This window comes from Sceloporus occidentalis, unplaced genomic scaffold (assembly GCF_023333645.1).
Source record: "Sceloporus occidentalis isolate IW3139 unplaced genomic scaffold, rSceOcc1.0.p SCAF_2, whole genome shotgun sequence".
In the NCBI taxonomy this organism is placed as follows: Eukaryota; Metazoa; Chordata; class Lepidosauria; order Squamata; family Phrynosomatidae; genus Sceloporus; species Sceloporus occidentalis.
In genome coordinates this window covers 28,941,953-28,960,204 of record NW_028316982.1, presented here as the reverse complement: position 1 = coordinate 28,960,204, position 18,252 = coordinate 28,941,953, and the positions used below count along the sequence as shown (strand labels likewise).

Genomic DNA, 18,252 nt, shown 5'->3' with positions numbered 1-18,252 from the left:
ATGCAGAAGTAAATACAGTCATAGAATCATAGAGTCATAGAGTTGGAAGAGACCATAAGGGCCATCCAGTCCAACCCCCTGCGATGCAAGAAATCTAAATCAAAGCATCCCCAACAGATGGCCATCCAGCCTCTGTTTAAACACCTTCAAGGAAGGAGATTCCACTACATTCTGAGGGAGTGTGTTCCACTGTTGAACAGTCCTTACTGTCAGGAAGTTCCTCCTAATGTTGAGGTGGAATCTCTTCCTGGAGCTTGCATCCATTGCTCCGGGTCCTAGTCTCTGGAGCAGCAGAAAACAAGCTAGCTCCCTCCTCAATATGACATCCCTTCAAGTATTTAAACAGGGCTATCATATCACCTCTTAACCTTCTCTTCTCCAGGCTAAACATCCCCAGCTCCCTAAGTCGTTCCTCATAGGGCATGGTTTCCAGACCTTCACCATTTTAGTCACCCTCCTTTGGACACGCTCCAGTTTCTCAACATTGGCGCATTACAGACCGCCCAGAAGGGGCAGTCTGCCACCACCTTCATTTGCCGCGCAGAGGAGCCCCAGCATCCAAACCGCGAGGCTGCTCTGCACTGCAAATAAGAAGCGCCAAAATGGCGCTTCTCTTTGTGGTGCGGATATGATACCGCAAGGCGCCAATGGTGCACTCACAGTGTCATATGCCCTGCGCGACGTGCGGATGCAGCGCGTATGCTACGTAAAGATGGCGGCCCCCGTGTGGAACGGGCACCGCCATTTTGTATGAACTTGGTCCGTATTAAGGTTAGGGGCGTCCGGAAGTGACGCCCCTTTCCAATCCTAATACGGACCCAGTCCGTACTTTATGCCTGTTTGTAACGGGCCATCCTTTTTAAATTGTGGTGCCCAGAACTGGGCACAATATTCCAGGTGGGGCCTGACCAGAGCAGAATAGAGTGAGACTATTACTTCCCTTGATCTAGACACTATACTTCTATTGATGCAGCCTAAAATCGCATTGTCCTTGTTAGCTGCTGCATCACACTGTTGATTCATGTTCAACTTGTGGTCTACTTGGACTCCTAGATCCCTTTCACATGTAGTCTCGTTCAGCCGGGTGTCCCCCATCCTATATCTGTTAATTACATTTTTTTCGCCCTAAGTGCAGTACTTTACATTTCTCTGTGTTGAAATTCATTTTGTTAGCTTTGGCCCAGCTTTCTAATCTATTAAGGTCATTCTGAAGGCATGCATAGGTCAAGGAAGCTGTGCTATGCAGGCCAGCATGCAGATGATAGAGGCTGGGACCCCCGATTTTCCCTGTGGGATAAAGTTCTATATTGAAACTTTCCATTATCAATTCATTCTTGATCCAAGGCCAAATTATCCTACAGTGATTATAAATAATAAATAAATAAAATTTTTATTTCTATCCCGCTTTTTGCCAGGCAATCAAAGCGGCGTACAACAGGTTAAAATACATCCATATATACATAATACCCCCCTTAAAACATGATTAAACAATGTAAGATTAAAAACTACATATTAAAACCGGCTAAGCTAAATAAAAATCATCATGGGCAGAGTTCACTGGAGGGGAAGTCTTATTTGTGGCTGAGCCTTTTATTCCGGGAAGGCTTGCCGGAAGAGATCCATCTTAATGGCCTTTTTAAAGCTCTCTAGATTGGTAATTTGACGGATCTCGTCCGGCAGGCCATTCCATAAGTTGGGAGCGGCTGCAGAGAATGTCCTCTGGGAGGTTGCCGTCAACCTGGTCTTTAAGGGCTGTAATAAATTCCTCCCAGAGGACCTGAGTGTACGGGGCAGATTATATGGAAGCAGGTGATCCCTTAGATAGCTTGGACCCAAGCCATGTAGGGCTTTAAAGGTGATAACCAACACCTTGTACTGTGCCCGGAAACTGATAGGCAGCCAGTGGAGTGACTTCAATATTGGTGTTATATGGTCACTCCTTGCTATTCCTGTGACCAGCCTGGCTGCCATATTCTGTACCAACTGGAGTTTCCAGACTAGGCACAAGGGTAGCCCCATGTAGAGTGGTTCTGAAGTTCTGCTCTATTTCTTACATTTGCATTTCAGTTAGCTATGATTATTAACAAGTCCTTTTTTGGCATACAATTGATTTCCTCCTGGATTGCAGAGCTGAATCTTTCAGTTTCTTCCTCTTCTGTATCTGTTGCATAAATTTGGATTATGATTATCTTGATGGGCTTTCTCTGAAGTCTTATTGCTATTATTTGGTCAGACTTTACATTATAATCCTTGGCTGCTTTTGCTACATCTCTCCTCACTATTAATGCCACCCCACTTCTTCTTAGATTTTTCTTGTCTGAGTAAAAGACTGTATCTGACTCAAAAATGTCCCATTCCTGTCCACATTAGCTCACTCATGCTAATCTATAACTATTGGTTGGCTTTAACAAGCAGTTAAAAAAACCCAGAACTTGGAAACGTTATGTTTTAGACTATACCTGGAAAGTACAAATTGCAGGGAAGCAGATTCAGTGGAATTTTCCAAACAGTGAGAGATGTTCAGCAGTGTAAGGGACTCTCTCTAAATTTGGTGGGTTCCATTTTAAAGGTAAAGGTTTCCCCTTTCACATGATTGTCTAGTCCAGTGATGGCGAACCTTTTTAGGTTCGCGTGCCAGGGGGTGGGGCTTCTGCCTCCTGGGATGGGGCTGTGTGCTGGGGCGGGGCTTCTGGCCCAGGGGTGTGGCTTCCACCCTCCATGGGTGGAGCTTCCACCCTCTGGGCGGGGCTCTTCCTCTGCCTTTTTCCCGGCCCCCAGCTGTCTCTCACAGACAGCTGGAGGTCAGCAAAGGCCCGTGAGGGGGAGGAGCCATGGGCAGGGCTTCAGTCCTCCTCTTCCCGGACCATTCTTCACCCCAAAGGGCTCTCTAAAGCCCTTTGGGGGAGAGGAAAGGTAAGTGGGGAAGGAGGGAGATGGGGAGGGCCCCTGCCTCCCTCGTCACGGAGCTTTCCCTGCCTTCTAGGTGCCCCAAACGGGGCACTTGGAGGGCAGGGAAAGGTAAGTGGGGAAGGAGGGAGATGGGGAGGGCCCCTGCCTCCCTCGTCACGGAGCTTTCCCTGCCTTCTAGGTGCCCCATTTGGGGCACTTGAAGGGCAGGGAAAGGTAAGTGGGGAAGGAGGGAGATGGGGAGGGCCCCTGCCTCCCTCCCCACGGAGCTTTCCCTGCCCTCCAAATGCCCCAAAGGGGGCACTTGGAGGGCAGGGAAAGGTAAGTGGGGAAGGAGGGAGATGGGGAGGGCCCCTGTCTCCCTCCCCACGGAGCTTTCCCTGCTTCCAGCTGTCTCTCCAGAGACAGCTGGAGGCAGGCAAAGCTCCCTGAGGAGGAGGCACTGGCACGTGCCTGTCGCTCTTCCTCTCCCCGCCCTTTTCCTGGCCTCTAGCTCTCTTGAAGAGGAAGCTGGGGGCTGGGAAAAGGCTGTGAGAAGGAGCCAGAGGCGCGCTCCTCTGGCTCCTTCTCCAGAGTGCCCTTTTCTGGCTTCCAGCTGTCTCCGAAAGACAGATGGAGGCCAGGAAAAGGCAGGGAGGGGGAGGAACAGGCACGCGTGTGCCTCTTCCGCCTTCTCCCTCGCCCCGTGTCCAAGGAAATTGGCCAAAGCACCACTTCCGGCACGCGTGCAGTGGGTTTGCCACCACTGGTCTAGTCGTGTCTGACTGTAGGAGGCAGTGTTCCTCTCCATTACTAAGCCAAGGGAGCCAGCTTTGCCAAAGACCACTCCGTGGTCATGTGGCAAGCATGACTAAATGCCAAGGCACAGAGAACACTGTTACCTTCCCACTGAAATGGTACCTATTTATCTACTTGCACTTTTACATGCTTTCAAACTGCTAGGTTGGTAGAAGCTGGGACTAGTGACGGGAGCTCATTCCATCATGTGGTGCTTGGGTCTTGAACTGCTGATCTGCTAATCTTGTGGTAATTAGAGTCAGCATCTTAACTACTGAGTCACCGTGTCCCTCAGATTCCACTTTACTAGCAGTATTAAACAGAGGCTGGTGAGCCATTCATAGGGAAGATTAGGTTCCATCCTACCCTGCAGAACATGCACTGAGCAGTAGGTCCCTTCCAGTTGTGATTTCCCAGCTGTCTTTTGTTCTTCTGTTGTCTTTCTCTTTTGATGGCTCACCTTAGTAGGTTTTCTGCAGCTCTCTTTCTCTTGGGGTTACCTTTTAAAAAGATAATGAGAATGTTGGTGTTGTAACCAGTTTTAGCCCAGTTGTAGGTCACAACAACCACCCACCCCTGGAATACTATGGATTGTAATACAATGAGCCCTTTGGATCCATGGGGATTATGTTCCAGACAACCCCCACCCCCCCTGTGGATAACAAAAAATGCAGGACCCCAAGTCCCCTTGTTCCCAATAGTGGCACTCTGCATGTGTGCCCATGCTGGCACAGCTGTGTGCACACACAGACATTGATGTGAGTGGGGCAGGACCACCTGCAGATGCTTAAATCTGCAGATTGCAAGCCAGCAAATGGCAAGGACTGACTGATTTTCTGTAACATATGCTACAGCAATGGATTCAAATTGCAGGAAAAGAGATTCCACCTAAACATTCAGAAGAACTTCTTGATAGCAAGAGCTGTTTGACAATGGAATATGCAGTGCTGAGGCAGAGTGTGGTGGAGTATGGACATGTTGAATGGCCTCCAAAAGCTGGATGACCTTTTGTCAGGAACAATTTGCTTGTATATTCCTGCATGGCAGGGGGTTGGACTGGATGACCCTTGGGGTCCCTTCCAGCTCTATGATTATATGTTCTATGCCAGTGATTCTCAGTGCTTCTGTAGGGGACCAGTAATTATATTTTCCCAATCTGCCAGGGACCAGCATTTGTGCCTATTGGCTATAATTGTTTCATTCTTTCCTAGAAAGTCACCAAGGACCAGGAACAAATGGCTTGGGGATCGGCATTGTCTAGGCACAATCACTTTGTGTAACAGTGTTTTATACCACTATGCTCTCTTGAAGGCTTTATGCCTGTTTTGGGACATTTTAAAACAAGGAAAACCACCCAGACTTCCTTCACACTGACTCTGTCCAGATTGGTCCTAATTTTCCTGGTTCTCAGAGTGCAGATAAGCAGGAGTTACCACTTCCTTTGGACGGACCAGACTATCAAGCTTGTATGTTTGGGTTACCACAACATCCATCATGGTAAGGTTCCTTTAAAAGGGGAGGGTGGTGACAGCCGTTTATTCAACTCCCAGTGCACACATGCCTCAAAGCTGACTCCCCATTTGGTTACTGCCCTTCTTTATTGGGAAACAGAGAACCTGTGGGTCATCTGAAACTTTCACAACTGGCTTCCAGGGATTTTCCCTGTTGTCATAGAACTAATCTGTGTACCTCAAAACAAAACAAAACAAAACAAGGAAAGCCACCCAAGCTATAGTCCTCAGTAAAGCTATGTGGAAAGAAATGCCCCACAAAAATGACAAATCACAGAAAGGAGAAAATGATTATAGGTTGGGTTCTTTTTGTTTGTTTGTTTGTTTTTTAGATACAGCTATGATATGCCCCTTGGTATCATCAAATATGGGCATGGCAAATCCATAAATATGTATCCATAGAAACTTTAAAAAAACTGAATCCATGCTAACATTCAATTCTTATAAAGTTAATAAAGGAATGTAGAAGAGAGAACTGAAGTCAAGGGTGCCCAGTCTTTTTCAAAGCATATTCCATAATTGGCATCCAACTGTGCACCTCTGCTGGATTCTGCTGTTTTTGCCAATGGTATCTGGATGGGTTGATTTCATCTTCCCTCAGACTACTCCCTGCACAGCCTAAAGATGCACCTTGGAGGGCTGGGGAAACCTCCAGAACATATTGGGGCAACCTGGGTACTGTCTGCACTGGTCAAGATACTCCAGGGCAGGGTGAGTATCCTGGTCCCAAAGCTGCTCCAGCCTCCTCCTGTTACCTGGGGCTCTCCATTCCAATGCTGTGTGGTTGTTCACATGGACATCTTACTCTAGGTCCTGACACAGCTGCCACTGGCATGTATCACTCACTCCTAAGATCAAAATGAGACCAGCTGCAATCATATGGCTAGGCATCTTGTTTTGACCTCAGAGTGAATGAGCTCAGGAAAGGAATTTTTGGGGTCTGAACTCCAGAATCCTGCAGCTAGCACATGTATCTGGAAATTGGAATACCTGGCCAGAATCACAGTTCAGTGACCAAGTACGTTGTTTGCAACAGTCATGAGTTCAATCCCTGACATCCTCAGTTAAAGAGATCAAGTATGAGAAAATCGGAATAACCTCTGCTGGAGACCTGGGTAGCCCTGCCAATGGTAGCAGAAAGTACTGGGCTAAATTGAAATCAGCACAAATCAGCTGGATCAGGCCAAAGGCCTTTTCTGGTCCAGCATCCTCTTTGTTACTGAGGCAAACCAAATTCCTATGGGAAGCCCATCAATAAGGACAGGGGGAAATTGGGGGTTTAAAAGGCATTTTCCAGGAACATTTGCACGATTGTGGGAAAGATTTTCCCACACATCACGCTTAGAGAGAACTTATCCCAGGAAGAACCAGGAATGCTCCAGCAACAAATCACTCATCAGATTCCCCCGTGAGTGATTTGTTGCTGGAGCATTCCTGGTTCTTCCCGGGATAAGTCCTCTTTAATCACGACATTATGGGAAAATCTTTCCCATGATCACACAAATGTCCTGGGAAAATACCTTTTAAAACCCCGGATTTCCTCCATGTGATAAAGTCCTAAGACATGAGAACAATAGGAGCCAATCATTCATGCTTCCCAGCAACTGAATATAATATATACAGACATACTGACTAGTAGCCATTGATAGCCTTCTGCTCCATTTATTTGTTTCTTTCTTGTTTTTGCTGTGCAGACTAATATGGCTGCTCCTTTAGAAATTATTACAAGTAGGATTGTGCTATATATTTGTACAAAAGCATTATAATATAGGCAGTTTTATTTTTAACTCCTTTCTTTATGATCTCCAATGTGGCATTTGCCTTTTTCATGGCAACCCTGTATCAGCTTGATACTTTCACTGAGATGTTCACCCAGTCTGAAGATCCATTTCCTGGTCAGCTATGGCCAGCTCATACCCCACCAGCACATTAGCAAAGTTATTGTTTGCTTCTTTGTTTTTGTCTTAACAGGCATCACTCACTTTATGTTTGATTCAATTTTAATGCCAATTTCCCTAATTTGGAGAAATACTTTTGGAACTCTTCCCTTTCCCATTTAATTTTAATTTTAACTTCAACAATTTGCTATCATCTGGAAATCAGATAATCTCATTCAATCCTATATCCAGTTCTTTAATGAATAAGTTTAAAAAAATTGGTCCCAACACAAATCCACTATTTCCACTCAGTCATGTTTGCACCCACTATCAATATATATTTCTTTCTACTTCTTGCTTTTTAAATCATTATTTTTTTTTAAATAAGGGTATTCCCTTCCAAGATCCAGCATGGTGTAGTGTTGGATTAGAACTCGGACATCAGGGTTCAAATGTCACTCAGCCATGGAAACCCACTGAGTGACCTTGGTCAAGTCACTCACTTTCAAACTCAAAGAAAAGTAAAGGCCTTTCTGAACAAATCTTGCCAATAAAACATTGTGATAGGTTTGCCTTAGGCTCAGAAATGGACATGCCGGCTGAAAATGATGGGAATGGAAATCCAAAACACCTAGAGGACACCAAGGGGCCATTCAGACTACGTTTTAACCCGGATCAGGAATCAATTCTTGCATGTGGCCCCGAATCTGTCACGATCCATTTTGAGGCATGCACAAGCATTTAGTGGCAAATGCCCCTTAGCGCGGGTCATTTGCAATCGTTTAAAAGCCGTCTCTTTTGAAAAAACCCAGGTTCCGCAAATATGAACTTGCCCCCGGTCATGATCAGGTCAAGTTCAGGGGAGGGATTTAGGTCAGAGGGAGGGCAGTGGGCAGGGCATTCCCTCCCCTTCATCGGAGAAGGAGGAGGAGGAGGATGAAGGAACCAGGAGAGAGAAGGGGGCCATGGAGGGCAGCATTGGGAGAAGGAGGAGGAGGAGGCAGGAGCCGGGCGAGAGAAGGGTGCCATGGAGGGCAGCATTGGGAGGAGGAGGAGGAGGGGGAGAAGGCAGGAGCCGGGGGAGAGAAGTGGGCCATGGAGGGCAGCATCAGGAGGAGGAGAAGGCAGGAGCTGGGGGAGAGAAGGGGGCCATGGAGGGCAGTATCGGGAGGAGGAGGAGGAGGAGGAGGAGGAGGAGGAGGATTGCCGAGGGAAATTGGGCTGCGGAGCCAAGAAGGAACCTCTCTCTCTTTTTATTTTTTATATTTGACAGTCTATGCGTGTGATTTTTGGGTGACATAGAATGTGTGTGTGCTTGTGCTACTTTCATTTCCTCTTGCTCCTGGAACAGCACCTTATAAGAGCCTTTATTATTAATAATATTATTATTATTTGTGTTATATGTGGATGCAAGAAATAGAATGCCTGCGCTACATTTACCTTTCATTTCCTCTTGCTCCTGGAATTATTTGTTTAAAATGCGAATGCTACAGTGCCAATGTTACAAATGTTTCCCTTTCAATTTGGCAAATTGATACTAATTGAATGCTTTTGCTTTTGCTACACACAAGACACACACCGGAGGTTTTTAAATTTGACAGCATCTGCGCACCCTTCCTGCCAGATTTTTTTTTTTAAAAAAAGGAGGGGGGAGCCCCCATCCACTTAGCCAATGGCTGCAAGAAACGTCACCTTTTACAAAAGCGGAGCTAATTTGATTGACAGCAGAGGACTCTTCCTTTTAAACCGGGTAAAGAGCTGCAATGGCGTTCCGGAGTTAAATACTTCCGGAGGCATTCAAGAGGAGGGCACCTGATTTTACCCAGTTCCCTCCAGTGCAAATGTGCCAGTCTGAATGGGGCCCAAGTTGGGAGCTCCTTGGCTGTGGCAGTTGTAGAATGTCTTCCCAACTGGCACTGATGCTGGCTTTGTTCCAGTGGGGAAAAAATTCTTTATCAAAACCTTTGGGATCTAAAGATCTTGGTTTGACTGGATTGTAGAATTCTAAGTACACAATGTTAGATTGTTTTCTGTGCTTTCAATTGTTCTAAATTGTTCTGAACTCTTTTTAAAAAAGTTTAAAAATGATTTCCCTTCCCTAATATAGGATAATAAATAATAAATAATAAAATTTGTTTCTATATCGCTTTTCTGCAGTGATCAAAGCGGTGTACACAGTAAAATTATTAAAACAACATAAAATTAAACCCATATTACATTAATTACAATATACAATTAAAATCCAATTCAAAGGTGTATGTAAGTGAGAGGGAGAAAAGGGGATCGAACATAACTTCAGCGAACATGGGTGAATGCTTGGTTAAAGAGAAAGGTTTTAAGTCTCTTTTTAAACAGTTCAAAGGAGGTAATGAGATGGAGCTCCTCAGGAAGACTATTTCAATGCTTGGGAGCCGTTACTGAAAAGGCCCTCTGAGAAGTAGTAAGATATCTCGAAGTAGGGACTTTGAGCAAGTTCTTCCCGGTTGTTCTGAGGGTGCGGGACGGATTATATGGGGAGATGCGGTCCTTCAAGTAACTTGGGCCCAAGCCATGTAGAGCTTTATAGGTAATTACCAACACCTTGTATTGTGCTCGGAAGCGAATAGGCAGCCAGTGAAGATCTTTTAAGATTGGTGTTATGTGGTCAAATCTGGAACGACCGGTGACCAATCTGGCGGCCATGTTTTGTACTAATTGAAGCTTCCGAGTTTGGTACAAGGGTTGCCCCATGTAGAGCGCATTACAGAAATCCAAATGAGAGGTTACCAGAGCATGTACCACCGTTTCAAGGTCCCTTTGGCCCAGGTAGGGTCGCAGTTGGCGTATCAACTGAAGTTGATAACAAGTGCTTCTGACCGTCGCATCAACTTGGGATGACAATTGCAGGGACGAGTCCAGAAGCACTCCCAAACTGCAAATTGAATCCTTCAGGGGAAGTGTGACCCCCTTCAGGACAGGTGGACAAATTTCCTTCCCTGGTCCTGGTGAACTTATCACTAGTACTTCCGTTTTCTCTGGATTCAAGCTGAGTTTGTTTTTCCTCATCCAGCCCATTACTGACTCTAAGCAGGCATTTAGAGGAGAGACACCAACCTTAGACACTGCAGCAATCAGCGACACAGAGAAACATATCTGGGTGTCATCAGCGTACTGATAACACTGCGCCCCATGTCTCCGGATGATCTCTCCCAGCGGTTTCATGTAAATGTTAAATAGCATGGGGGACAAAATAGCTCCCTGAGGGACACTGGATGTCAGTTCCCTCTTAGAGGAGCAAATGTCCCCCAGCTGCACCATCTGGAATTTGCCCGAGAGGTAGGATCGGAACCACTGGAGCGCAGTGCCCCCGATACCCAACTCCCTCAGGCGTTCCAAAAGGATACCATGGTCAATGGTATCGAAAGCCGCTGAGATGTCCAAGAGCACCAACAAGGTCACACTTCCCCTATCAATGCCCAGATGGAGATCATTGACTAAGGCGACCATGGCAGTCTCAACTCCATAGCCTGCCCTGAAGCCAGTTTGAAATGGGTCCAGATAATCGGTTTCATCCAAGACTGCTTGGAGCTGGAAGGCAACCGCTCTCTCGATCACCTTACCCAAAAATGGCAGCAATGACACCGGCCTGTAATTATTTCTTATCAGGGGGTCTAGGGAGGGTTTTTTTTTAGCAGTGGTCTGACTATTGCCAATTTCAGACTCGATGGAAACTGCCCCTCCCTGAAGGATGTGTTAATTATGTGGTGTAGCATAGATGTTACCGCATTACCACCCTGGGCCATCAGCCATGAGGGACAGGGATCGAGAGAGCATGTCGTCTTCCTAACACTTCCGAGAATCTTGTCCACTTCATTGGTACTTACAAACTCAAAATGATCCAGTTTAATTAAGTCCACGGGCGCTCTGGACACCTCTCCCATAGATTCTGAAGAAATGCTAGAGTCGAGATCAGCCCTTATCCGAGAGATTTTATCTGCGAAGAAGTTGTTAAATTCGTCACAGCAGGCCTTAGTTGGTTCTAAGATAGGGTTCAGGGTGGGGGGTAGCTGTGTTAACTCCCTCACTACCCTGAACAGCTCTGCAGGACGCCACTCAGTAGATGCAATACGTGCAGCATAAAAAGAATTTTTAGCTGCACCTATTGCCACTCCATAAGACTCCAAAAGAGCCTCAAGGAGTGTCTTGTCAGATAAGTGCTGATGTTTCCACCAGCTGCGCTCTAGTCGTTGTGCGGCACGCTTCATTTTCCTAAGATCTTCTGTATACCATAGTTGTTTATTGGAAGCGGGCCGAAAAGGACGCTTAAGAGCGATACTGTGTATAGCCCTGGAGAGATCATTGTCCCAGATGTTAGGGCATCAACAGAATTGCCGTCAGATCCAACCATAAACCCCTCTAGGGCTTTTTGGAACCTTTTGGGTTCCATCAGCCTTCGAGGGTGGACCATCCTAATAGGCCCTCCACCCCCGGGGGGGATTTGGGTAGAAGCCTTGAGTCGAACTTCCACCAGGAAGTGATCCATCCATGATAGGGCAGATGTATTACAGATCTCTGCCCACGGACTGTCCATATCCGTACTAAAGACGACATCAAATGTATTGCCAGCGCAATGCGTAGGCCCTGAGACCAGTTAGGATGGTGGATGAAAGGAGGGATAGATAAGGAATAAATGTATCAATAAAATAGTATAAATATTATTGGTCAAGAACCAAGTAGTCAAATAGTCTAATTAGTATAGCACATCTTCTTACAGTATATGTACCCTGATGAAAACACAGAAAGAAACTTTAGGAAAAATACTCTCACCTCCAGAAGAGATTTCTAGAAAAGATGTTGAGAGGAGTGGGCAGAAATTTCTTACACACATTTCAGCTGAGTGTGATTATGGACCTATGAAGATTTCTGAGTCAGAATATTTCTTATGCTGAATTAGAGATCACTTGTAAAATTAGTGCTTTGCCAGTGAGCTATATCATTTCCTCAGTGTGGTGTTCCTTGCTCCAGGATAAGAAACATCGGAGACAGTGTTGACAGGAAGGTGAGGCTACTAGGAAGAAATTAATTTTGCCTTTCACCAATGGGTCTGATATTGACACCAGCATGGTTATGGAATTTGTAGGCTAGAAAAGGCAACTTTTCCAAATTCTGGTTATTGATACATAAGGGATTTTAAATCTGGCTGCTCAAACCAGAGGATGGAACCAAAATCATTTCATCGTGTTATAACTCTTGACATCAAAGGCAGAGTGGATGCAAATGCTTTGATGCACATGCTGTCTGACAAAACTATTACAGACAGGAACTGAACACATGTCAATTGTTGAGGTCACCACCTACTCCCCAAGTTCAATCAGAACATCAAAAGAATAAATTTAATTTCATTCACATTTATATATTTAATATCTATAGAGCATGCACACTAGGTATTAACAGGGGGGTATCTACAGAGGGGCAAAAATGCAATCACTGCTTCCCAAATAAAAATTCTGCCTTATCAAATGAATTTTTTCTTCAGTCCCCAAATATCTAGTAGCACTCAGATGAGCATTTAGAAATACAGATTAGGCATCCAAAGAAAAGAGGAAAGGAGCATTACCAAGTGAATGCAAATAAAGGCAAGATAAGAGTTGTAGGTGTGTGTGACTTTCATTGTCTCCATCTCTTCAATGCTCTCTATGTAGGAGGGAATGGCAAGTTGTTTTTTGCTTGCTGCTTGTGCTGGAACCTGACATGTGTACACTGATCCTGAAATGAATATAAGAAGTATCAGCTTGTTCTCACCTACTGAGAGCATAGTTTTAGAGAGCTAAATGACCTCTATTCATGAACTCTGTGTTGATGTTTTACCATATTTTTAAAGGGGGGGGGATGTATGACCCTCCAAGTGCATTTGGACCACAACCCCCTCAACCCTGACCAATAACCACCTTGGCTGGGGCTCATGGGAGCTGGAGTCCTGGGACATCTCAAAGGCCATTGTTTCCCTAGCCCTGCTTTAAATAAAAATCTCTGATGATTCTGTCAATAGACTGAAGCATTTTCCAAAGAGTGGATTGTTCCCTTTCTGAGGCCATCCAGAAAAGCAGACTTTCTAGGTTAAAGTCAGGAAATATTTGGTGGCAGTGGGAGGCCTAAGTATGGTACCACATCCAAAACTGAGCAAACATAAGAGATTATTGCATGTTCTTCAATAGTGGGATAGAAGCGGAATTGAAACTGTTATCCACAGATCTTATCGCACCACATTATGGCCAGGCAGTAGGTATCCTGTAGTCAATCCATGCTTCTTTCTCTGCTTTTAATGAATGGGAAAATCCCATGAATAGTTGTCGATCCTCCAGTTAGCCCATTATTATAGAATGTGCCATAGGTCATTCCAGGGTAATTCAGAGTGAAGGGGATCTAAACAATTTTCACTGCACCCCTCCCCATTCCTAATGAATGCAAGACTTCTTACTGCTGGGGAGGCAATCCCTTTTGGGCAGAAGAAAGGGGGTTTAAAGGGCATTCACCGCACAGACACAGACAGACACACCATTCCCACTGAAAGCAAGACTTCTTAGTGCTGAGGAGGCAACCATTTCACCCCAGGCAGTAAAAACAGGATTTAAAGGGTTTTCACTGCACACAATCCACTGGCAAAGGCAAGACTACTTTACTGATTAAGCTTGGATAGCTGATGGGTAAAGGGAACAGTAGTGCGATAAAATTCATGAGCAACCTGTTATCAATTCACAATTGCATGGTAACGTGATAAAAATCATTGCTGTTTCGGCTGCTTAAAAAGCCGCAACAGCATCGGGAGGGAAGCTTTGATAGATAATCTCCATAGTCATAAACCCTGATATAATTCTTACTTACCTCCTGAACAGACTCTGAATTCTTCTTTCCTCTAGTGCAATGAAGCAATGCTGATGGCATATCTATGACCTATTACAGTCACAAGGCCCAAGATATTTTGCTGCAGAGTATCAAATGGCATCACCTCCCCGGTCAAGGAATATAGTCACCAAGTTATTTTGGCACCTGAGAGAGAAACTTCTCCAAGCATCTCTCCCTGTCTCTGACTGTAAAACAGCAAGACTGGTTAGGCCCAACTGAAGTAGACCCATTCAATCAACTGTTGAATGCTGAGTCAACACACAAGTAAGTCCAATTAATTTAATGGCTCTGCTCAGACTTGACCATAAGGTTGATGCCAGTAGGTCTGACACAGATTTAGTTATTCTTAGAGTAGACCCAGGCTATGACTTTCCAAACTAATGGGGGAGATAGATGGGAATAATTAATTCCTCTGTCAAATGAATGACACACTTTTAAACTCATTTTTCTTTATGCCAAAAATAGTTAGTAAACTAAAAATAAGAATTACATTTTATATCAACATCATTGTTGTCAAAAGTAGTGAAGTATAGGTCTTATGAGCTTCAAACTGATAAACAATTAGAACATAATATTCAAGGCATAACTTTGGTTGATAGGAAGAACATTCGGATTATAGACTTGGTAACCCCTGAGGATAGCAGAATCAAGAACAAAGACATGAAAAAGATTATGAAATATTCAGACTTACAGATGGGGATTCAGTGCCTCTGGGAAAAGAAAACAGCTGTGATTCCAGTAGTGATAAGTAATCAGGGACAATTCCAAACAAAACACTTGATAAAACACCTGAATGAAATTTCCATAGATAGTAGCACAATTACAAAAAGTGCTTGTAACATGTTACTTTATATGTTAATACCTGACTTATTCATAAATTATTGAACAGAATTGGAATAATTGATGGTACGTGATGAAACCAAGATAATAACAACAGCAACACAGTGGGCCCTTGGTATCCACAGGGTTTGGGTACAGGACTTCTCAGGGATACCAAAATCCATGGAAGCTCACCCAATTAAATATAATGGCATAATGGAATGGTGCCTTTATACAAAATGGCAAAATTAGGGTTTGCTTTTTAAAATTCATATGTTTATTTGAATATTTTCAAGACATTAAAAGTTAAATCTGTGGATAAAGAATCCATGGATATGGAGGGCCAACTATAATTGTTTCCCTTAGTTATGTAACAGACAAACAACAACAACAACAAACCCAAAAACCCAAAAGCCCTGCAGGAAATTAACACAACATATTAATATATTTCCAGACTCCATCTTTTTCCTTTTATCACACTCAGTCCTCAAAAATGTACATAGAAATCAGTTGGTTATTGGCTTTTCTAGCATTTAAGGCTTAGACAGGTGGTGTTAAGGTGTCCAAGAGAAATAAAACACACACACACACACTATATGTACTGAAAACACTGAATAAATGGATGAATCTCCAGCATGTCTTGAGTCACAGAACTGCAATAATTTCGATGGCGATATCATAACAGCCAGTATGGTTTAGTAGTTTCAATGTTGGATTAGGATTCTGAGAGTCAGGAGACCAGGGTTTGAATCCCTGTTTGGCCACAGAAACCCACTGAGTGACTATGAGCAACTCACCCTTTCTCAGCCACAGAGGCAGGCAATGACAAACCCTCTCTGAACAGAAAAAAAAGTCCTGTGATAGATTTGCCTTAAGGTCACCATGAGTCAGAAACTATTTGAAAGGAAGCAACAACAAAACGATACCATCTTTTGAAAATGGTCGCACTTGTAACATTTTGCTGGCCACTCCCCCCCCCCCCCCCCGCTCCATACTAATGGAGCATTATGCTTATTGCATCTTTTGTTTTTGTTGTTCAGGTTGCCAGGCATAAATGGAAGTGCTCATTGCAGATATTTCAAAAGACCAGCATATGTATTGTAAGAGAAGCCCAACCTCATAGAATCATTCCATCAAGTTGTAAATAATTCCCAAGGAAAGGCCAAATGTCAACTCAAATGGGTTGATTCGCTAGGTGTGGTGACACTTTCATGTTTTGCCTGTTGCCTGCTTAATCTCTGTTTCTAGCTGTTGACATAGGGTTTTGCACACGCTTCCAAAAATAGCTGCCCTTCCCTTCAAGGGAATAGCATAGTTAACGGCCTGAAGATAGATTGTGAATGTAATCAGGCAACAGTTTATGCCTGATATGCTCCAAAGTCTATGTTTGCTTTCAATAAGTTACAACTGAAGACAACTTTTTTAGAGCTCTAAATGGCTTGAGATTTAAATACTAACTTCTCCTGTATCGGACTGATCTTCAGAACCTAAACAGGAGTGTAAAGGTCAAAGAGAGATACTGTTATTAAAGTCATGATGGAAACATACAAGCTCCACTTGCTTTTTAATGCCCATTGTTAGGAAACATGGGTTCATGATGCTACAGTGTTCATGTTCTGTTCGTGGCCTTTCTGGGGCCATTTGGTTAACCACTTTGGGAACACAATGCAAGACTAGATCGGCCTTTGCTCTGATTCAGCACAGGTCTTCTTATGTTTTTAAGGCAAAACCGAGCTTGGAAAAGAAACTTGTGGGATTGGAAAAGTAGTTGAAAAGCCACGCTGAGAGGTGTAGTCCAGAATTATGGAGATTTTGGAAGTTGCAGTCTAAAAAAGGTAACTTTCCAAGTCGGGGGCAAGTAAAAAGTGAGATATGCTTGAGCAAGGTTTAGCTGACTTCACCAATGTGTGACTGTGAAACAAGAAATAAGGCCATGTCTGTATTTCACCTGTGTGGAAAAGCTTCAAATCACCAGGAACGTGTTACTGTTTATTATGATTATTTTACTGATCTGTCTGTTTTTTATTGTTTTAACAAACAGAACAAAGCAGAAAGTTTTCACTAGAAGAATATTTTATCACACTTTGGGGGTGGTACTGGTGCTGGTAACGTACTGTATAAAATTTTATCAATAAAGAATTCACTTATAAATTGATTCTAGATTTGCACACATGTCAGCTTTTAACAATTTAGGAATGCCCAGATTCCTCCAGAGGTCAGAAATAATGAGTGACAATAAACGGTGGTATTTGGGGGACAGAGCTCAACACTTTGGGGTGTCTCTTTAAAATTTGGACTAAAGTCCGGAGTGGATTCACTGCTTCCTCAACACGGATGCCACCAGCACCCACTGACAGCTAACTAAATGCCCTTACTTGTGGGGTGGGGGTAAAAGGGCATAATGGAATTACATTTCTAAAGTACCAAACCAGTGGGAATGTCCTTACTCGATGTCATTGTAGGCAACGGGAGTAAACAGGGGCCACTAGCGGCAATATTAGGGCTTGATAATGCTTGGCATCCATATGCACCAAGCCCTAATATCACTGTGCTGACATCATGAGGCTGTGGCCCCATCTACCTGGGGCGCACCCTTGTGACGTAAGGGCGCCCGAGCACCCACACACCTGTGGGCAGAAGAGACGTGAAAGGGCTGTGTTGCAGCCCTTATGACATCTCAAAAAAGGAGCCATCTAGAGCGGCTCCTTTCAAACAGTGCATCTGTGCTGCAGCACAGATGCAGGGCAAAGATGGGTGGCACGGAGCTGCCCGTCTGTACTGCCCCAATGTCAGCCAAAGTATTATTTGCCTTTTTCTCTGTCAATCCTGTGGTTTCTAATTCTAACAATTGATATGATGTAACTTAACATGTCAAAGATTTTTCGACACCAGACATTAAACTAAATAGACTAAAATTTCAAGCTAAGAGTTAACAAATTTGTAAAGTTGCAATTTCTGGACTCTACCACTGTCCAAATACACAGAGGAGGAGGAGAGGAGGCTGTGAACAGGATAGCTGGAGTAAGGATGTGGCTGGGGACAGGGGAAGATGTCTCGGAAGTAAAGAGATTGACTAATGCAGGAAATTCCCTCCTCTCTGATTGACTCCAGGTGTGTGAATCACTTGTGGTGCAGAGCTATGTGGGTGTGAGCTTAGGATGAGTGACATCATGAAAGAAGTGTGAGTTTCCTGCTTTGAATATTATGTGGAACACCGTAGGGAGCGGGGTATATTTAGTTTGAAGACGAGAAGATGGAGAGGTATGTTATGTACATCTTTAAATACCTGAAGGGATGTCATCTAGAAGAGGTGTCGTGATAGTTTGAGCATTAGACTACGACTCTGGATATCATATTTGGATTCCCTGCTCAGCCGTGGAAACCCACTCAGTGACCTTGGGAGAGTCACATGCTCTCAGCCCCAGAAAACCCCATGACAGGTTCACCTTAGGGTCACCATAAACTGGAAACAACTTGAA

At 44.2% G+C, this 18,252-nt stretch overlaps 1 long non-coding RNA gene across 18 annotated transcripts in view; it reads right to left on the bottom strand.

Moving 5' to 3' along the window:
* The window catches only part of LOC149318086 (uncharacterized), a 141,147-nt gene extending 127,106 nt beyond the window's left edge, over positions 1 to 14,041 (bottom strand). For 11 of the 18 annotated variants that reach the window (XR_016279978.1, XR_016279972.1, XR_016279982.1 and 8 more), the window contains exons 1-3: positions 13,934 to 14,041; positions 10,936 to 11,045; positions 4,051 to 4,184 (exon numbers count right to left, since the gene is read on the bottom strand). This is a non-coding gene — a long non-coding RNA (uncharacterized LOC149318086). Of the gene's footprint in view, positions 1 to 4,050; positions 4,185 to 10,935; positions 11,046 to 12,668; positions 12,818 to 13,933 lie in introns of all 18 variants that reach the window. The other 7 variants (XR_016279974.1, XR_016279986.1, XR_016279984.1 and 4 more) reach the window with 5 other exon arrangements.
* Between the last annotated feature and the right edge of the window lie 4,211 nt (positions 14,042 to 18,252).